This window comes from Coregonus clupeaformis, chromosome 15 (genome assembly GCF_020615455.1).
Source record: "Coregonus clupeaformis isolate EN_2021a chromosome 15, ASM2061545v1, whole genome shotgun sequence".
Classification (NCBI taxonomy): domain Eukaryota; kingdom Metazoa; phylum Chordata; class Actinopteri; order Salmoniformes; family Salmonidae; genus Coregonus; species Coregonus clupeaformis.
The window spans coordinates 31,942,052-31,964,692 of record NC_059206.1 but is presented as its reverse complement, the minus strand read 5'-3'; positions in this window follow the sequence as shown (position 1 = coordinate 31,964,692).

The following is a 22,641-nucleotide window of genomic DNA, read 5'->3' as shown; positions in this document are numbered from 1 at the left end:
CTCTCTATTCATTCTCTACTTTCTATCATTTCATTCTTTAAAAAAGAGAGTGATGGATAGTGAGAGAGGTAAATAAAGACTTTTCCCCCTCCCCCCTGTTCTCTCTATGTTCTCTCAGGATGATCAGTTGTGATTGAGGATGTGGGAGTCTGTTTCTCTGACTTTTTCAAAGTAAACAGTGGTACTGAAAACTTTATAAGAGACAATATTTACCAGAGCCACAGAAACCCATTGACATTCTGATCAGAGAGAGAACATTGCTGCTTATCACCGCTGCTCTCACTCTGTCTGTTCTTAATAAAAACCTGGAGATGCAAGAACCCATTTATTACATTCTTTTATGTTCCATCACTCTTATCAGATCAGTGGAGGACTGTTTGTTGTTTGATTTCTCTGTCTGTTCTGTTTTTAAATGTCAACACTCTTCTCCTTTCTATTTTATTTATCTTGCTTTCTACATGTTTTTTTTCTCTCTCTCTCTCTGTCTGTCTTTGTGCTTTCTCCCCCCTCTCTCTCGCTCTCTTCCTCTTCAATCAGTGACACTGTAGATAGCTGGTCAGAATTCTAATTACCCAATCAATGCTTATTCAGATCTTCATCTGAGTTTCAACCTTCATCTGACCCTCCTACAACATCACATGTAGAACATTCAACCTAGAGCAGACCTGTAAAACAATCAAACATTTGTTAACCAGAGATGTCATTGTGACGATCCCGGCTGTCTGAGTCGGGTCCTGTCTGGTGACTAGTGTTCCTGCTCGTAATCTCCAGTTTCCCGAGGGTTCGGGAACGCTCCGGGGAGCGCTCTGGTCTTCCGCACCTGCATCCCATCAGCAATCTGCACACCTGGTCCTGATCATCACCCTTCTTAGGCTCTGGCCCAACATCCAGTTCCTGCCGGATCGTTAGCCATGAACAGTATGTTTGTCAGCGTATCAGTCTCTGAGCCAGTAGTGTTAGTTTTGTTGTTTTGCACCTTTTGACTTGCTGTGTACTGACCTCCGTTTTGTTCTGTCTGCAGTCTCTCACCCCGGAACCTTCACCCAACCTCTGCCTGATGGTCGGCTGCCGCGAGCCAGTACCGGACCAACCACTGCACCCTCAACAACCCATCCACGCCACCCGCTCTGTTCCCTGGATTATTCAGCCTCACTCGGAATCTATTAATAAACACTCACCTTTGTCTCAACGTACCTTGTCCTGGTCTGCTTCTGGGTTCTGGCTTAAGTTAACCGTGACAGAACGATCCGGCCAGTAATGAACCCAGCGGACCTGGACTCTGTTCGCCATGCTATTACCCAGCAGGAGAAGATGTTGGGCCATCATAGCACGGTACTACAGGAGATCGCGTTGTCAGTTCGGAACCTTTCTACCGGTCTGACGGAGGTCCAGAACCAACGCAAGTGTCCGGTGGAGGATCCACTACCGGTTTCACCCATCTCGCCTGCCGCTTCTGAAGCTGTGTCCATCCGTGAGCCCAAGGTTCCGACGCCGGATAAGTATGAGGGAGAGCTGGGAAGATGCCGTTCCTTCCTTAAGCAGTGTGGACTAGTGTTCGATCTACAGCCCTACTCTTATGCCACAGACAAGGCTAGGATAGCCTTTGTGATTGAGTTGCTGCGTGGTCGAGCGCTGGAGTGGGCTTCAGCCGTTTGGGAACGACAGGATCCCTGCATGGCTTCATACCAGGGGTTCACGGCCGAGATGAGGAAGCTCTTCGACCATTCCGTCCGAGGGAGGGACGCAGCTAGGCGCCTGTTTTCGCTTCGCCAAGGAACTCGCAGCGTGGCCGACTTCGTGATCGAGTTCAAGACGTTGGCTGTGGAGAGTGGGTGGAACGAAGGAGTCTCTGCAAGCGGCCTTTTACCAGGGTCTGTCGGAGCAGCTCAAGGATGAGTTGATCTCCTATCCGGAGCCTAGTGACCTGGACAGCTTGGTAGCTTTGTCTATTCGGGTGGATAATCGAGTCCGAGAGCGAAGGAGGGAGAAGCAATGGGGTCCGTCCAATCGATCAGCTTCTCAGTTCCCAGTCGGGTCGGGTGGTGGACCAGAACACGTCGATCATTCTCCACCACAATGGATTAGTGGAGAGGTCCTCTCTCCCGATTCTGAACCCATGCAAGTGGGGCGGCACGGGTTAACCAAGGAGGAGCGTCAACATAGACGTAAGACCAACTGCTGCCTCTACTGTGGTAGCTCGGGACATTACATCTCCACTTGTTCCCGGCGGTCGTCAAACTGCCCGGCTCGCTAAAGTTGGGAGGACTTTTAGCGAGCCAGTTTCAACCTCTCAGTACCTCTGTCAGACCCCGTTTCCCGGCTACCCTTGTGAACAGGAATCAGAGCTTAGCGCTTAACGCTTTTATCGATTCAGGTGCCGATGGAAGCTTTCTTGATGCCGAGTTGGTGGAACAGCTGGGGCTTTCCAAGGAGCAATTGCCGGAAGCCATTGAAGCGACCACTCTGAACGGCAGTAGTCTGGCACGTATCACGATGAGGACTGAACCGGGTTAAGATGCGGTTGTCGGGGAATCATTCTGAGATGATTTCATTCTTCATTCTGCCGTCTTCCCATGTTCCTCTGGTCCTTGGATACCCCTGGCTGAAGGAACACAATCCCACGTTCGATTGGGTGACGGGCAAGGTAACGAGTTGGAGCCTTGATTGTCATGCTAACTGTCTCAAGACTGCCTGCCCCCCATTCGGTTCCCAGTCAGGTGATTGAGGCTAAACCCCCAGATTTGTCCCTGGTTCCCGAGACATATCACGATTTGGGGAAGTTTTCAGTAAGCAGAAGGCTCTGTCACTCCCTCCCCACCGACCATATGATTGTGCCATCAACCTGGTCCCTGGAGCTGTCTACCCCAAGGGAAGGTTATACAGTATCTCCCGACCTGAACGTGAGGCGTTGGAGACCTACATCAAGGAGTCCCTAGCTGCTGGTCTCGTTCGTCCCTCGTCATCACCCCCTGGGGGCAGGATTCTTCTTTGTGGGTAAGAAGGATGGCTCTCTTCGACCGTGTATTGATTATCGGGGGTTGAATGACATCACGGTCAAGAACAAGTATCCCCTGCCCTTGATGAGTTCTGCCTTCGACTCCTTACAGGGTGCTACGGTGTTCACCAAGCTAGACCTACGCAATGCGTATCACCTGGTCCGGATCAGAGAGGGGGACGAGTGGTTGACGGGTTTCAATACACCGATGGGTCACTTCGAGTATCAGGTGATGCCGTTTGGACTGACCAATGCTCCAGCGGTATTCCAGAGTATGGTGAACGACGTCCTGAGAGATATGATCGGTCTCTTTGTGTTTGTTTACCTGGATGACATTCTGATCTTCTCGAAGGAACCTTCCGACCACGTCCAGCATGTCCGGCAGGTTCTGCAGCGATTGTTGGAGAATCGCCTGTTTGTGAAGGCCGAGAAGTGCGAGTTTCACGCCCACACGACATCCTTTCTCGGGTACATCATCTCCAGGGGAGAGATTAGGATGGACCAGGAGAAGGTTAGAGCGGTTCTGGAATGGGCCCAGCCCGGTACGAGATTGCAGCTCCAGAGATTTTTGGGGTTTGCGAATTTCTACCGCAGATTCATCCGGGATTACAGCCGTGTGGCCGCTCCGTTAACTGCCTTGACTTCCAGCATCAGGACCTTCAAGTGGAATCCGGAGGCGGATCGAGCGTTTCTGGATTTGAAGAGGCGATTCACCAACGCACCGATTCTCTCTCAACCGGACACGGCCCGTCAGTTCGTCGTTGAAGTGGACGCGTCTGATGTGGGAGTTGGCGCCATCCTGTCGCAGCGATGCTCCACGGACAGTAAACTCCATCCCTGCGCCTACTACTCTCGTCGCCTTTCGCCTGCGGAGAGGAATTACGATGTGGGTAACCGGGAGCTTCTCGCGGTGAAACTTGCCTTGGAGGAGTGGCGTCACTGGTTGGAGGGGGCGGAGCAACCGTTTATTGTCTGGACTGACCACAAGAATCTTGCTTACGTGCAATCGGCTAAACGTCTCAACTCCCGTCAGGCCAGGTGGGCGTTGTTTTCGGACGATTCAAGTTTGCCCTGACGTTCCGACCTGGATCTAAGAACGGCAAGGCGGACGCCTTGTCCCGGATGTTCTCCAAGACGGAGGAGAGTGGGTCCAAGACCGAGACAATCCTCCCCCGGAACTGCGTCGTGGGAGCAGTTATGTGGAAGATTGAGGAGGAGGTGCTGGCGGCCCTTCGGACTCAGCCCGGTCCCGGTAACGGTCCACCCGGGTCGGTTGTTTGTGCCTGAGTCGGTTCGTCCCTGCTGTCCTCAAATGGTCCCACGCCAGCAAGATGGCTTGTCACCCTGGCGTGGCTCGGACAATGGCGTTTCTTCGCAGACGTTTTTGGTGGCCTGCCATGGCCGAGGATACTCGGGGGTTTTGTTGCTGCCTGTCCAGTGTGTGCGCAGAATAAGAGTACCAATCGGCCCAGCTCTGGACTACTTCACCCCCCTTCCTATTCCCCGGCGACCATGGTCGCATCTGGCCCTGGACTTCGTCACGGGGTTGCCCGCTTCTGAGGGGAACACGGTCGTTCTGACTATCGTGGACAGATTCAGCAAGTTCGCCCACTTTGTGCCAATTGCCAAGCTTCCCTCTGCCTCGGAGACGTCCGAGATCCTGGTTAGGGAGGTTTTCAGGGTCCACGGTTTGCCCAGTGATATCGTTTCCGACCGTGGCCCTCAGTTTACCTCTGCTGTCTGGAAGTCCTTCTGTTTGGCCATTGGAGCTACTGTCAGTCTCACATCTGGTTTTCACCCCCAATCCAATGGTCAGGCGGAGAGAGCCAACCAGAAGATGGAATCAACGCTACGCTGTCTGGTCTCTTCCAACCCCACCTCCTGGGTCTCTCAGTTGCCTTGGGTTGAGTATGCCCACAATACTCTTCCTACATCTGCCACTGGGATGTCTCCCTTCCAGTGCCTGTATGGCTACCAACCTCCCCTGTTTCCTTCTCAGGAGAAGGAGCTCTCAGTGCCTTCTGTTCAGGCCCATATTCGGCGTTGCCACCGGACCTGGCATCGGGCCAGAAAGGCACTCCCTAGAGTTTCGGACCGGTATCAGCTCCAGGCGAATCGTCGCGGATTCCCGCTCCCACCTATACCATCGGAGATAGGGTTTGGTTGGCCACACGGGATCTTCCGTTACGGACTGAGTCTAGGAAGTTGTTACCGAAGTTCATTGGTCCGTTTGTGGTGGAGAAGGTGATCAATCCAGTGGCAGTTCGACTCAAACTACCGAGGACGCTCAGAGTCCATCCCACCTTTCATGTCTCCTGCCTCAAGCCTGTCTTCCTCAGTCCTCTGTTGCCTCCTCCGCCTCCTCCTCCTCCTCCTCGGATGATCGGAGGTGGTCCTGCCTACACGGTGCGTCGCATCATGGATTCCAGACGGCGGGGCCGGGGTTTCCAGTATCTCGTGGACTGGGAGGGGTATGGCCCTGAAGAGAGGAGTTGGATTCCGCGGCGACAGGTCCTAGATGCAGACCTCATCAGTGACTTCTACCGCCTCCATCCTGGCGCTCCGGGGAGTCCGCCCGGTGGCGTTCGTCGGAGGGGGGTACTGTGACGATCCCGGCTGTCTGAGTCGGGTCCTGTCTGGTGACTAGTGTTCCTGCTCGTAATCTCCAGTTTCCCGAGGGTTCGGGAACGCTCCGGGAGCGCTCTGGTCTTCCGCACCTGCATCCCATCAGCAATCTGCACACCTGGTCCTGATCATCACCCTTCTTAGGCTCTGGCCCAACATCCAGTTCCTGCCGGATCGTTAGCCATGAACAGTATGTTTGTCAGCGTATCAGTCTCTGAGCCAGTAGTGTTAGTTTTGTTGTTTTGCACCTTTTTGACTTGCTGTGTACTGACCTCCGTTTTGTTCTGTCTGCAGTCTCTCACCCGGAACCTTCACCCAACCTCTGCCTGATGGTCGGCGGCTGCCGAGCCAGTACCGGACCAACCACTGCACCCTCAACAACCCATCCACGCCACCCGCTCTGTTCCCTGGATTATTCAGCCTCACTCGGAATCTATTAATAAACACTCACCTTTGTCTCAACGTACCTTGTCCTGGTCTGCTTCTGGGTTCTGGCTTAAGTTAACCGTGACAGTCATGCCGTGTGTGTTTATGTGTGTGTGTGTGTGTGTGTGTGTGTGACCCCTCGTTAGTGCAGTCTGATTGAACTGATTAGCACCATGTGTGTTTTCACACGTTAACAAGCAGACACATCAGCATACAGACCTAAGAGCACCTCTTCTTATGATTAAATATTACCACACATTCATAGATTAAATCCACTCAAATTATTACAAATCAACTAAGCTAATACAGATACAACTATGAGGGGTTATCCATTGTTCAATGGGGGAAAATGTTTTTCAATTGAGGACGTGTGGAAATAATATTATGTCATTGTATTGTAGAGACATGTACAGCACATGAAGACAGAGCCAGTCACACAGTACAGTACCACTCACTATAGTAACTCCACTGGATAACATAGTGTATCTAACAAGCTGGTTTAACAAGGTTACTCACTTTGTGTGAGTTGTAACAGAGGCATCAGTTATGTGAGCCCCATCGCATCACTGCAGAGCCAGATTGGTATCCTGCTGCGCTTGTGTTCTCTACAAAGCTGTGCCCTATAAAAAGCTGTGTCCTATCTAAAGCTTCAGGTCTGTAATAAAGTGGTGTAACATGATGATGGGGCTCCAGAAATAGAGCTGAGATGAAAGGGACAGAGACACAATAGTGCTGGCCCGAGGAGAGGAGGGGGAGGGGGAGGGGGAGGAGTGGGGGAGGAGAGGGTGAGGATAGAAGCGATGAAGGAGAGAGGAACGAAAAAAGGACTAGGGAGTAGTGGAGGAGCAACAAGATCTCACAGTCTCACATCAGTCTCACGTCCATGTTTCTCAAACGGCAAATTTTGAAGTTCTCCAAACATCAAACTTCAAAGTGTTTGGTTACTTCTCTGTATCATTCCAAGGTTAAGTTCAGGCATTAACTCTGAATTCTTAAGGTTAGGCATTCATTCTGAATGGTTAAGGCAAGGGTTAAGCTTAGGGATAGGCTTAAACCAAAAATATCAACCTCACTGTTGCCCCTAGTGGCCGGTTTCCATGTCATCTCCCGATGTCGTCAGACACGGATGGATGTTGAATACTGACTTGTATCACGGGTGACCTGCCTGGGTGGAGAGAGGAAGGGAAGAGGAGAGAGGACAGATATGGATGGACACATTAATATATTTAGTAGTATCTAAAAAGGATAACATTTTTAATGTTTTATTATTTTAAATTTTTCTGAAATTCACTGAGTGGGATGGTCCTCCCCTTCCTCCTCTGAGGAGCCTCCTCTGATGGACAGAACAGAAAAAGAGAGAGGAATAAGGAAGGGGAGTAGAAAGAGAGGGGGACGAGAGGTAGAGGGAGGACAGGCAGGAGCAAGGGAGGATGGAGGGAGCAGAGGATAGATAGAGGATAGGGAGAAGAGTATAGGTAGGACAGCAAACTTAATGATGGTGTTGGAGTCGTGCTTGGCCACGCAGTCGTGGGTGAACAGGGAGTACAGGAGGGGACTGAGCACGCACCCCCTGAGGGGCCCCAGTGTTGAGGATCAGCGTGGCAGATGTGTTGTTACCTACCCTTACCACCTGGGGGCGGCCCGTCAGGAAGTCCAGGATCCAGTTGCAGAGGGAGGTGTTTAGTCCCTAGGTCCTTAGCTTAGTGATGAGCTTTGTGGGCACTATGGTGTTGAATGCTGAGCTGTAGTCAATGAACAGCATTCTCACATAGGTGTTCCTTTTGTCCAGGTGGGAAAGGGCAGTGTGGAGTGCGATCGAGATTGCATCATCTGTGGATCTGTTGGGGCGGTATGCAAATTGGAGTGGGTCTAGGGTTTCCGGGATGATGGTGTTGATGTGAGCCATGACCAGCCTTTCAAAGCACTTCATGGCTACCGACGTGAGTGCTATGGGGCTTTAGTCATTTAGGCAGGTTACCTTCGCTTTGTTGGGCACATGGACTATGGTGGTCTGCTTGAAACAACGTAGGTATTACAGACTTGGTCAGGGAGAGGTTGAAAATGTCAGTGAAGACACTTGCCAGTTGGTCCGCGCATGCTCTGAGTATATGTCCTGGTAATCCTCCGGCCCCGCGGCCTTGTGAATGTTGACCTGTTTAAAGGTCTTGCTCACATCGGCTACGGAGAGCGTGATCACACAGTCGTTCGGAACAGCTGGTGCTCTCATGCATGCTTCAGTGTTGCTTGCCTCAAAGCGACCATAAAAGGCATTTAGCTCGTCTGGTAGGCACTGTGCAGCTCGCGGCTGGGTTTCCCTTTGTACAACATCGCAGCACAGCAGTGGTAGTAGTAGTAGTAGCAGCAGTAGTAGTAGTCGCAGCAGTAGTAGCAGCAGCAGTAGAATCAGTAGTAGCAGCAGCAGTAGCAGTAGCAGCACTAGTAGAAGCAGCAGTAGCATCAGTAGTAGTAGTAGTAGTAGTAGTAGTAGTAGTAGTAGTAGTAGTAGCAGCAGCAGTAGTAGTAGTAGTAGCAGCAGTAGAAGCAGCAGCAGTAGAAGCAGCAGTAGCCTTGAACAGCACAGAGAGAAACATACTTTTATTCTAATGAGAGAGTCTCAGCTAACAATAACAGATGGAGACAACATAGCTGATATTTTCATGTTGGCCCGCTGTACAATAACATGACTGTGTGTGCGTGTGTGTGTGTGTGTGTTCCGAGGCCGTGCTGTTCACTCATGTTTCATGTGTCTGAAAACTTGTAATGATTAATGCTGATTAAATTAAAGCCAGCAATACAACTCATTTACATAATAGACAATTTACTACATGAGCTTAATAAATTCATACACACAATTATTTACACCCCCCTACAGACACGCACACACACGCACGACGCACACACACACGCATGCGCGCACACACACACAAACGCACCCACACACACACAAATAATGACATGAAATCTAAAACACGAAATCTAAAAGAAGACTATAAAAGCTGCATTTATCTTCAGTGTGACTTGTGACTATGTGTGTAAAAGCCAATGTTCTTCTCCTTATATCGAAACTGAAATATCACATTTACATAAGTATTAAGACCCTTTACTCAGTAGAGCGATTACAGCCTCGAGTCTTCTTGGGTATGACGCTACAAGCTTGGCACACTGTCACGATCGTCGAAGGAGGAGGACCAAGGCGCAGCGTGATGAGCGAACATACTTTACTTTATTAAGTATCACACGATAAACAAAACAATAAACGATAACGTGACGTCATAGGTCTAAACACAACCAACACGGAACAAGATCCCACAACTACTGTGGGAAAACAGCCTGTATAAATGTGGTTCCCAATCAGAGACAACCAGCAACAGCTGACACTCGTTGCCTCTGATTGAGAACCACTCTGGCCAACATAGAAATGAAACAACTAGAAACTACAACACAGAACACAAACACATAGAATCTACACACCCTGGCTCAACATATAGAGTCCCCAGAGCCAGGGTGTGACAGTACCCCCAAAGGCGCGGACTGCGACCGCGCCTAAACATAAACCAAACAGGGGAGGGCTGGGTGGGCATTCCTCCTCGGAGGCGGTTCCGGCTCCGGGCTTGACCACCACCCTCCAACAATTCCCCCGTAGCGCCCCTGGTCCGGTCTGGCCCCGCTGGCTGGAGCTGGACTGGACATCGTAGGGGCGGATAGCTTAGGCTCCGGTGTGGAGCAGCTGACCGGTACCTGACCAGGCACCGGTGACCCAGGCACGGGTTGTGCAGGACTGACGACGCGCACCCCTGGCTTGGTGCGTGGAGCAGGAACGGGCCGGACCGGGCTGACGATGCGCACCCCTGGCTTGGTGCGTGGAGCAGCAACGGGCCGGACCGGGCTGACGATGCGCACCCCTGGCTTGGTGCGTGGAGCAGCAATGGGCCGGACCGGGCTGACGATGCGCACCCCTGGCTTGGTGCGTGGAGCAGGAACGGGCCGTACCGGGCTGACGTGCGCACCCCTGGCTTGGTGCGTGGAGCAGGAATGGGCCGTACCTGTCACACCCTGGCCTTAGTTATCTTTGTTTTCATTAATAATTTAGTTAGGTCAGGGTGTGACATGGTGAAGTATGTGTTTTGGTTTGTCTAGGGGTTTGTAGGTTTAATGGGGTAATATCTTGTCTAGGTGTTTGTATGTTGATGGCTGCCTGGATTGGTTCTCAATTGGAGACAGCTGTGGTTTATTGTCTCTAATTGGGAGCCATATTTAAGGCAGCCATGGGCATCATGTGTTTGTGGGTAATTGTCTATGTTGAACGTTTGTTGCTTGTCTGTGCACTTACGTTATTTAGCTTCACAGTCGTTTGTTGTTTTGTTAGTTTTGGATAGTGTTCGGTTTCGTGTTTTTCTCTCTTCCTTAATAAAGAGATGTATTTTGCACACGCTGCGCCTTGGTCCAATATCTCACAAGAAGACGATCGTGACAGAATTACCCACCAATCTAGGACCAAGCGGCGTGTCAAGCGGCAACAGGACCCACCTACACAGGATTCATGGACATGGGAGGAGATACTGGATGGAAAGGGTCCTTGGGCACAACCGGGAGAATATCGCCTCCCTCGTGAAGAGCTGGAGGCAGCTAAAGCCGAGAGGAGGCGATATGAGGAGGCAGCACGGAGGCAAGGCTGGAAGCCCGTGAGCACTACCCAATAAATTTTTAGGGGGGGGCACAGGGCATGGACGACGGGGCTGACGGAGGCAGAGAAGGGGCGAATTCAAAAGGCCACCAGGTTACGGGGGCCACTGGTCAAAGTAGGGAGAGGAGATGTAGAGGCACGGCGAGTGGTACTGGGGTGTATTACCAGTCCGGTCCGGCCCGTTCCAGTTCCCGGGTAGAGCCAGTGGTGTGTGTCCCCAGTACGGTCCGGCCTGTTACGACCCCTCGCACCAAATGGACGGTGCGCGTCGCCAGCCCAGCCCGGCCTGTTCCTGCTCCACGCACTAAGTTAATGGTGCGCGTCGCCAGCCCAGCCCGGCCTGTCCCTGCTCTACGCACTAAGCCTACGGGATGCGTCGCCAGCCCAGCCAGGCCTGTTCCTGCTCCACGCACTATGTTCACGGTGTGCGTCGCCAGTCCAGCCCGGCCGGTTCCTGCTCCACGTACTAAGCCTACGGTGTACGTGGCCAGCCCAGCCCGACCTGTTCCTGCTCCACGTACCAGACCCACGGTGTGCGTCGCCAGTCCAGCCCGGCCGGTTCCTGCTCCACGTACTAAACCTACGGTGCGCGTCGCCAGCCCGGTCCGGCCTGTTGCTGCTCCCCACACTAGCCCTGAGATGCGTGTCCTCAGCCCGGGACCACCAGTTCCGGCACCACGCACTAGGCCTTATGTGCGTCCCCAGGGTCCAGCATGCCCTGTTCCTTCTCCCCGCACTAGCCCTGAGATGCGTGTCCTCAGCCCGGTACCTCCAGTTCCGGCACCACGCACCAGGCCTATAGTGCGTCTCGGCCGGCCAGAGTCTGCCGTCTGCCCAACGGGCGCCTGAACTGCCCGTCTGCCCAACGCCGTCTGAACTGTCCGTCTGCCAAGCGCTGCATGAACTGCCCGTCTGTACTGAGCCTGCTAAGCCGCCCGTCTGCCATGAGCCTTCAGAGCCGTCCGCCAGACCGGAGCCGCTAAAGCCTTCCGCCAGACAGGAGCCGCTAGAGCCTTCCGCCAGACAGGAGCAGCCGAAGCCTTCCGCCAGACAGGAGCAGCCAGAGCCTTCCGCCAGACAGGATCAGCCAGAGCCGTCCGCCAGACAGGATCAGCCAGAGCCTTCCGCCAGACAGGATCAGCCAGAGCCTTCCGCCAGCCATGAGCAGCCAGATCCTTCAGCCAGCCATGAGCAGCCAGATCCGTCAGCCAGCCGCGAGCAGCCAGATCCGTCAGCCAGCCATGAGCAGCCAGATCCGTCAGCCTGCCACGAGCAGCCAGATCCGTCAGCCTGCCATGAGCAGCCAGATCCGTCAGCCAGCCACGAGCAGCCAGATCCTTCAGCCAGCCATGAGCAGCCAGATCCGTCAGCCAGCCATGAGCAGCCAGATCCTTCAGCCAGCCATGAGCAGCCAGATCCGTCAGCCAGCCACGAGCAGCCAGATCCGTCAGCCAGCCATGAGCAGCCAGATCCGTCAGCCAGCCATGAGCCGTCCCAGCCAGGATCCGCCAGAGCCGTCCAGCCAGGATCCGCCAGAGCCGTCCAGCCGGGATCCGCCAGAGCCGCCCAGCCGGGGATCCGCCAGAGCCGTCCAGCTGGGATCCGCCAGAGCCGTCCAGCCAGGATCCGCCAGCCAGCCAGGATCCGCCAGAGCCAGCCAGCCAGGATCCGCCATTCAGTCCGGTGCTGCCCCTTAGTCTGGTGCTGCCCCTTAGTCCGGTGCTGCCCCTTAGCCCGGTGCTGCCCCTTATCCTGGTGCTGCTCCTTATCCTGGTGCTGCCCCTTATCCTGGTGCTGCCCCCTTAGTCCGGTGCTGCCCCTTAGTCCGGTGCTGCCTCTTAGTCCGGGTGCTGCCCCTTAATCCAGTGGGGTTAAGTTGGAGGGTGGTCATTTGGAGGAGGCTACGTAAGCGGGTAGTGACTATGGTGGGGTGGGGACCACGACCAGTGCCAGAGCCGCCACCGTGGACAGACGCCCACCCAGACCCTCCCCTAGACTTTATGCTGGTGCGCCCGGAGTTCGCACCTTAAGGGGGGGGTTATGTCACACCCTGGCCTTAGTTATCTTTGTTTTCATTAATAATTTAGTTAGGTCAGGGTGTGACATGGTGAAGTATGTGTTTTGGTTTGTCTAGGGGTTTGTAGGTTTAATGGGGTAATATCTTGTCTAGGTGTTTGTATGTTGATGGCTGCCTGGATTGGTTCTCAATTGGAGACAGCTGTGGTTTATTGTCTCTAATTGGGAGCCATATTTAAGGCAGCCATGGGCATCATGTGTTTGTGGGTAATTGTCTATGTTGAACGTTTGTTGCTTGTCTGTGCACTTACGTTATTTAGCTTCACGGTCGTTTGTTGTTTTGTTAGTTTTGGATAGTGTTCGGTTTCGTGTTTTTCTCTCTTCCTTAATAAAGAGATGTATTTTGCACACGCTGCGCCTTGGTCCAATATCTCACAAGAAGACGATCGTGACAGTACCGGGCTGACGACTCGCACCCCTGGCTTAGTGCGAGTGGCAGGAACAGGCCGGGCCGGGCTGGCGACGCGCACCATTGGCTTGGTGCGGGAAGCAGGAACAGGCCGGGCCGGGCTGGCGACGCGCACCGTAGGCTTAGTGCGAGGAGCAGGAACAGGCCGGGCCGGGCTGGCGACGCGCACCATTAGCTTGGTGCGGGGAGCAGGAACAGGCCGGGCCGGGCTGACGATGCGCACCCCTGGCTTGGTGCGTGGAGCAGGAACGGGCCGTACCGGGCTGGCGACGCGCACCGTAGGCTTGGTGCGAGGGGAAGGAACAGGCCGGGCCGGGCTGGCGACGCGCACCATTAGCTTGGTGCAGGGAGCAGGAACAGGCCGGGCCGAGCTGGCGACGCGCACCATTAGCTTGGTGCGGGAGCAGGAACAGGCCGGGCCGGGCTGGCGACAGCGCACCGTAGGCTTGGTGCGAGGGGCAGGAACAGGCCGGGCCGGGCTGGCGACGCGCACCGTAGGCTTGGTGCGAGGGACAGGAACAGGCCGGACCGTACTGGGAACACACACCACTGGCCTTAAACGGGGCTCAGGAACGGGCCGGACCGGACTGGCAATACACCTCAGTACCTCTCGCCGTGCCTCTACATCTTCCTTCCCTTTTCTTACCAATGGCTCCCGTAACCCGGTGGCCTTCTCACCTCGTCCACGAACTCGCCCCTTCTCTGCCTCCAGCAGCCCTGTCGTCCATGCCATGTGCCCCCCCCTAAAAAATGTTTGGGGGTGCCTCTCGCCTGTCCGACCACGGCCCTGTTGCCGCCGCTTCTCCTCTCTACGGCGCGCCTCCACCGTCTCTTCCCACGGATGCCGATCCATCCCGGCCTGTATCTCCTCCCAAGTCCAGGACCCTTTCCCGTCCAAAATCTCCTCCCATGTCCAGACTGCCTGCTCCTGGACACGCTGCTTGGTCCTGGTATGGTGGGATCTTCTGTCACGATCGTCGAAGGAGTAGGACCAAGGCGCAGCGTGATGAGCGAACATACTTTACTTTATTAAGTATCACACGATAAACATAACAATAAACGATAACGTGACGTCCTAGGTCTAAACACAACCAACACGGAACAAGATCCCACAACTACTGTGGGAAAACAGCCTGTCTAAATGTGGTTCCCAATCAGAGACAACCAGCAACAGCTGACACTCGTTGCCTCTGATTGAGAACCACTCTGGCCAACATAGAAATGAAACAACTAGAAACTACAACACAGAACACAAACACATAGAATCTACACACCCTGGCTCAACATATAGAGTCCCCAGAGCCAGGGTGTGACACACACCTGTATTTGGGGAGTTTCTCCCATTCTTCTCTGCAGATCCTCTCAAGCTCTGTCCGGTTGGATGGGTGTGTGCCTTTCCAAATAATGTCCAATCAATTGAATTTACCACAGGTGGACTCCAATCAAGTTGTAGACACATCTCAAGGATGAATAATGGAAACAGGATGCACCTGTGCTCAATTTCGTGTCTCATAGCAAAGGGTCTGAATGCTTATGTAAATAAGGTATTTCTGTTTTTTATTTTTAATACATTTGCAAAAATCTCTACCATCCTGTTTTAGCTTTGTCATTATGGGGTATTGTGTGTAGATTGATGAGGATTTTTATTTCTTTAATCAATTTTAGAAAAAGGCTGGAACGTAACAAAATGTGGAAAAAGTCAAGGGGTCTGAATACTTTCCGAAGGCACTGTAGGTGGGTAAACTCTGATCGCTGGTTGCAGTGAAAAAAGTAATGCTCCTTATACTTTCAATGCATTTTTCCCCAAAAGGTGGGCAAACCTTTAGGCAAAAAAAATGTGGGTAAACTGCATTTACTTGCACTACTCCACTACTGCTGATGTCCAAATCCAGACTTAATGCTGAAAGTATCGCTAAACTAATGTTCTACACACCATTTTGATTCCAATGTCTAACAGATTTACTAAAAAGGTTCTCAATCTGCCGCTGTCCTAATTCTGACTCTGGTCTAGTGGTAGTGCCCCTTTTTCCATTTCTCCTTCCTCCTCTTCGCTCTCCCATTTCCCCCTCCCCTCCCTTTCTCCTTCCTTTCCCCTGTATCTTGGTGTAATTGAAGGATCCTCTCCTTCACAGCCTGTAGATCAGCAGATACCAGATGGCTCAAACAATACTTATCAAAGAGATAACACCACACACACACATACACACCACACACACACACACACACACACAAAACACACACACACACACACACATCACACACACTTACACACACACAAATACACACACACACACAAACACACTAAAGCCAGTCACAATATACTGAGAAGTGAAAACAATCCTATAGATCACATTGTGTGTTAAGTTTGGTTCCTGTTCCTCCTCCATAGATCAGTCATGGAGGAGGATAGAGAAGGGAGGGGTGAACTGCAGAGGAAAGGATCGGAGAGGATAGGAGAGGAGAGGAGAGGAGAGGAGAGGAGAGGAGAGGAGAGAAGAGGAAATGAGAGGAAAGGAGAAGAGAAGAGAGGAGAGACACTCATCCTTGTTTTCTCAGAGTAATCACTGTGTCTACTGGAGTGTATAGAAGGAAGCTTTGGGTCTGTTAACGACGCACACATTGTGAGTGGAAATCAATGAGCTGGACACACACGCACTCACGCACACACGTACGCACACACACACACACACACACACACACACACACACACACACACACACACACACACACACATACACACACAGACACACAGAATACACATGTTGTTTACCTCTGTTTGTGTCTCTCTCTGGTCCCTGTTAGAACAATACCACACCATAACATAACATTCCAATCCTGATGAAATTATTAAATGAAATGAATTTCAATTCATTTCAAAGGGCTTTATTGGAATGGGAAACATTGCCAAAGCAAGTGAAATAGATAATAAACAAAAGTGACATAAACAATCAGAAATTAACAGTAAACATTACACTCACAAAAAGTTTCAAAGGAATAGAGACATTAAGATGTGCAAATAGTTAAGAAGGAAAGATATTCCACAAATTAACTTTTCAGAAGGCACACCTGTTAATTGAAATGCATTCCAGGTGACTACCTCATGAAGCTGGTTGAGAGAATGCCAAGAGTGTGCAAAGCTGTCATCAAGGCAAAGGGTGGCTATTTGAAGAATCTCAAATATAAAATATGTTTTGATTTGTTTAACACTTTTTGGTTACTACATGATTCCATATGTGTTAATTCATAGTTTTGATGTCTTCACTATTATTCTACAATGTAAAAAATAGTACAAATGAAGAAAAACCCTTGAATGAGTAGGTGTGTCCAAACTTTTGACTGGTAGTGTATATCTTGAAGAGGGTAGGGCTCAAGCCTGTCTCACCCACAGCCCTGTGGAAAGAAATGTGTGTTTTTTGCCAATTTTAACTGCACACTTGTTGTTTGTGTACATGGATTTTATACTATCATATGTTTTCCCCCCAACACCATTTCCCATCAATTTGTATAGCAGACCCTCATGCCAAATTGTGTCAAAAGCTTTTTTGAAATCAACAAAGCATGAGAAGACTTTGCCTTTGTTTTGTTTGTTAGTTTGTCAATTAGGGTGTGCAGAGTGAATATGTGGTCTGTCGTACGGTAATTTGGTAAAAAGCCAATTTGACGTTTGCTCAGTACATTGTTTTCACTGGGGAAATCTGCTGTTAATGATAATGCAGAGGATTTTCCCAAGGTTGCTGTTGACGCATATCCCACGGTAGTTATTGAGGTCAAATTTGTCTCCACTTTTGTGGATTGGGGTGATTAGTCCTTGGTTCCAAATATTGGGGAAGATGCCATAGCTGAGGATGATGTTAAAGAGTTTAAGTATAGCCAATTGGAATTTCTGGTCTGTATATTTTATCATTTCATGTAGGATACCATCAACACCACAGGCCTTTTTGGGTTGGAGGGTTTGTATTTTGTCCTGTCGTTCATTCAATGTCATTGGAGAATCTAATGGGTTCTGGTAGTCTTTAATAGCTGATTCTAAGATTTTTAATTGATCATGTATATGTTTTTGCTGTTTTTTCTTTGTTATAGAGCCAAAAAGTTTAGAGAAATGGTTTATCCATACATCTTCGTTTTGGATAGATAACTCTGATTTCTGACTTGCTGTTCCTTCTTTTTCCGTAGTGTATTTATGTATTGTTTTAGTGTTTCACATAGTGCAGGCGTAGATTCAAGTTTTCTGGATCTCTATGTTTTTGGTTGGATAGGTTTATCAATTTCTTTCTTAGGTTTTTGCATTCTTCATCAAACCATTTGTCATTGTTTTTTGTAGGTTGTCTGCTTGAAATGTTTAGATTTGATAGGGAAGCTGAAAGGTCAAATATACTGTTTAGGCTTTCTACTGCCAAGTTTACACCTAGACCATTACAGAGAAATGTTTTGTCCAGGAAGTTGTCAAAAATGATTGAATTTGTTGTTGCGTAATAGTTTTTTGGTAGGTTTCTACACTACTTTCCATCTATAGCGTTTATTAATATTGTGCAGTTCCTTTGGCTTTGATGCTTCATGATTGAGCATTGCTCTGTTCAAGTAGACTGTGATTTTGCTGTGATCTCATAGGGGTGTCAGTGGGCTGACTGTGAACGCTCTGAGAGACTCTGCGTTGAGGTCTTGCTCTCTCCCCCTCTCTCCCCCACTCTCCCACTCTCTCTCCCCCCTCTCTCCTCTATCTCACATCTCTCTCTCTCCCATTTAATGGCTATGTTGCAATGTTTCCTGGTGCTAGGGTGTTATAGTCTTGCGCTCCCCCCCACAAAGTAGTGAGTAAAGGGTCTGAATACTTATGTAAATGTATTTTTCAGTTTTTTATTTTTATAAATTAGCAAAAATTTCAAAAACCTGTTTTTGCTTTGTCATTATGGGGTATTGTGTGTTGATTGATGAGGGGGAAAAAGCAATTTAATACATTTTAGAATAAGACTGTAACCTAACAAAATGTGGAAAAGTCAAGGGGTCTCTCTCTCTCTCTCTCTCTCTCTCTCTCTCTCTCTCTCTCTCTCTCTCTCTCTCTCTCTCTCTCTCTCTCTCTCTCTCTCTCTCTCTCTCTCTGTCTCTCTCTCTCCCATTTAATGGCTATGTTGCAATGTCTCCTGGTGCAAGGGTGTCATAGACTTGCGCCCCCCACTCCTCCCCCCTCTTTCTCGCTCTCCCATCTCTTTCCTCTCTCTCCTCTGTCTCACATCTCTCTCTCCCCCTCTCTCTCTCTCTCTCTCTCTCTCTCTCTCTCTCTCTCTCTCTCTCCTCTCTCTCCCATTTCTTGTCTATGTTGCAATGTCTCCTGGTGCTAGGGTGTTATAATCTTGCTCTCTCCCCCTCTCCCCCCTCTCTTTCTCTCCCCTCTCTCTCACCTCTATCTCACCTCTCTCTACCTCTCTCTCTCTCTCTCTCTCTCTCTCTCTCTCTCTCCTCTCTCTCTCCCCTTTCTTGGCTATGTTGCAATGTCTCCAGATGCTAGGGATTTAGTCTTGCTCTCTCCCCGTCTCTCCCCCACTCTCCCATCTCTCTCCCTCTCTCTCATCTCTCACCCCTCTCTCCCCTCACTCCTCTCTCACCCCCCCTCTCTTCGCTCTCTCTCTCTCCCTCCACTCTCACCCCCTCTCTTCCCTCTCTCTCTCCTCCATTTTCCTCCTCTCCTCTCTTTCTCTCTCTCTCTCTCTCTCTCTCTCTCTCTCTCTCTCTCTCTCTCTCTCTCCTCGCTCCTCTCTCTCCCATTTCTTGTCTATGTTGCAATGTCTCCTGGTGCAAGGGTATTATAGACTTGCGCTTCTCCCCTCCCCCCCACTCCTCCCCCTCTCTCTCTCTCTCCCATCCCTTTCCTCTCTCTCTACTCTGTCTAACATCTCTCTCTCACTCTCTCTCTCTCCTCTCTCTCCTCTCTCTCCCATTTCTTATCTATGTTGCAATGTCTCCTGGTGCAAGGGTATTATAGACTTGCGCTTTCCCCCCTCCCCCACTCCTCCCCTCTCTCTCGCTCTCCCATCTCTTTCCTCTCTCTCCTCTGTCTCAATCTCTCCCTCCCCCCTCTCTCTCTCCCTCTCTCTCTCTCGCTCTCTCTCTCTCCCTCTCTCTCTCTCTCCCTCTCTCTCTCTCTCTCTCTCTCTCTCTCTCTCTCTCTCTCTCTCTCTCTCTCTCTCTCTCTCTCCCATTTCTTGTCTATGTTGCAATGTCTCCTGGTGCTAGGGTGTTATAATCTTGCTCTCTCCCCCTAGGGTGTTACAGTGAGAGAAGGCAACCTCAGAGGGCCCAACAGAACAAGACACACTGAGTCTCAGCTGACATATTCATCAACACAGGACACGGGTGGTGTGTGTGTGTGCACACTGTGCTGATTGCTACTGTCATCCTTGGAGGCCTTTCTGCCACCAGCAGAGAGCTTTCACAGTCCTGTCAGCACAGAGAGGGCTGTGTGTGTGTGCCTGTTCCTGTGCCTGAGCGTGTGCCTGTGTGTGTTTGTGTGCATCTCTGTGTGTGTGGTATGTCATGTGGTTATCTGCTTTTGATTCCTCCTGATGTTTACTATAATTGCTTTATCAGAGATAGAGACAGGGAGGGAGAGAAACAACATAGAAAGAGGGGGTGAGAGGGGGAAGAGAGAAAAGAGAGAGGGAGAGTGAGGCAGAGACTGCTCTTCCTTTTCCTGTATTCATTTAACCTTTTTCTTCAGTGGGCTAAATCAGGGTCACACAGAGTGATTCTTAATGATCTTAAACAAATCTACTTTTGAAACAAAAGTATACACCTCACACAATGGTTATGGGCTTAAAAAAGAAGACACCTGTACCATGTCATATATAGAGTTGAAATGTACACTACATGACCAAAAGTATGTGGAACATCTCATTCCAAAATCATGTGCATTAATATGGAGTTGGTCCCCCCTTTGCTGCTATATCAGCCTCCACTCTTCTGGGAAGGCTTTCCACTAGATGTTGGAACATTGCTGCAGGTACTTGCTTCCATTGAGCCACAAGAGCATTAATGAGGTCGGGCACTGATGTTGGGAGAGTAGGCCTGGTTCGCAGTCGGCGTTCCAATTAATCCCAAAGGTGTTCAATGGGGTTGATGTCAGGGCTCTGTGCAGGCCGGTCAAGTTCTTCCACACCGATCTTGACAAATCATTTCTGTATGGACCTCGCTTTGTACACGGGGACATTGTCATGTTGAAACAGGAAAGGGCCTTCCCCAAACTGTTGCTACAAAGTTGGAAGCGAAGAATCCTCTAAAATGTCATTGTATGCTGTAGCTTTAAGATTTCCCTTTGCTGGAACTAAGGGGCCCAGCTCAAACCATGAAAAATAGCCCCAGACCATTATTCCGCCTCCATCAAACTTTATAGTTGGCACTATGCATTGGGGCAGGTTGCGTTCTCCTGGCATCCGCCAAACCCAGATGGTGAAGCGTGATTCATCACTCCAAAAACGCGTCTCCACTGCTCTATAGTCCAATGGCAGTGAGCTTTACACCATTCCAGCCGACGCTTGGCATTGCACAAGGTGATCTTATGCTTGTGTGCGGCTGCTCGGCCATGGAAACCCATTTCATGAAGCTCCCGACAAATAGTTATTGTGCTGACGTGGCTTCTAGAGGCAGTTTGGAACTCGGTAGTGAGTGTTGCAAATACGGACAGATGATTTTTAAGCGCTACGCGCTTCAGTACTCGGTGGTCCCGTTCTCTGAGCTTGTGTGGCTTACCACTTCACAACTGAGCCATTGTTGTTCCTATACGTTTCCACTTCACAATAACAGCACTTACAGTAGCTCTAGCAGGGCAGAAATTTTACAAATTGAGTTGCTGGAAAGGTTGTATCCTATGATGGTGTCACGTTGAAAGTCACTGAGCTCTTCAGTAAGGCCATTCTACTGCTAATGTTTGTCTATGGAGATTGCATGGCTGTGTGTGCTCGATTTTATACACCTGTCAGCAACGGGTGTGGCTGAAATAGCTGAATCCAGTAATTTGAAGGGGTGTCCACATACTTTTGTATATATAGTGTATAACATTTTGAGTTTGCATCCCAATATTACACTTTATATGCATCACAGAAAACTGAAATATTGCAAAACTGTTTCACATATAAAAACTGGATTTTCAGCAGTTTTTTAAAAGAAAAATATTAATAACGTTCCACCCATGAGGCCAAAGAGGGCGCTTTTGGTCATTGACTGCAGGAAAGGGTTAAAAACCTGTCTCTCCCCTCCTCTCTTCCTCTGTCTCCCCCCCCCTTCGGTTTGTAATTAGCCTTTTCCCAACGCACTTGTTGCTATAGCGATAGGCAGGAGGGCTGAATGCCCCTTTGTCTTTGCTGCTGCATATTCACACACACACACACACACTGACACACACACACACACACACACACACACTGCAGATAAATCCTCACATTATCAGCTTATGTTTTAAACACAGTTACAGCAGGAGGATAGAATTAAGACTGTGATTAACTCCTCTCACTGTCAGTGTGTGTGTGTGTGTGTGTGTGCGTGCGTGCATGCGTGCGCATGTGTCTGTCTGTCTGTGCTCTCACGTTGTGAAAGAAAAATTGATTGAAGATATGTTGTGACCTAGCTTTCCCTGAAATGGAGAGCTAAGGAGAATGTACTTGGTGTCCCAGGTCTGAATCAGTCCCTGATTAGAGGAGAATAATTAAAATTAGCACAGACCTTGAGATCCAGGTTTCATAAAAGTTGATAAAATAATACTGTTTCATTGTCACATACACCGGATCGGTGCAGTGAAATGTGTTGACTTACAGGGTTAGCCATAGTAATACAGAGCCCCTGGAGCAAATAAGGGTTAAATACCTTGCTGGGCTCATCGACAGATTTGTCACCTTGTCGGCTTGGTTATTCAAACCAGTGACCATTCGGTTACCGGCCCAACGCTCTAACCTCTAGGCTACCTGAAACCCTCAAAAGTTACACTATATATACACAAAAGTATCTGGACACACCTTCAAGTGTGGAGTCTGTGTCAACTGTAAGTGCTGTTATTGTGAAGTGGAAACATCTAGGAGCAACAACGGCTCAGCCGTGAAGTGATAGGCCACACAAGCTCACAGAACAGGACCGCCGAGTTCAGAAGTGCGTAGCGCTTAAAAATCATCTGTCCTCGGTTGCAACACTCACTAAAGAGTTCCAAACTGCCTCTGGAAGTAATGTCAGCACAATAACTGTTCGTTGGGAGCTTCATGAAATGGGTTTCCATGGCCGAGCAGCCGCACACAAGCCTAAGATTACCATGTGCAATACCAAGCGTCGGCTGGAATGGTGTAAAGCTCGCCGCCATTGGACTCTGGAGCAGTGTAAATGGGTTCTCTGGAGTGATGAATCACGCTTCACCATCTGGCAGTGCAACAGAGAAATCTGGGTTTGGCGGAT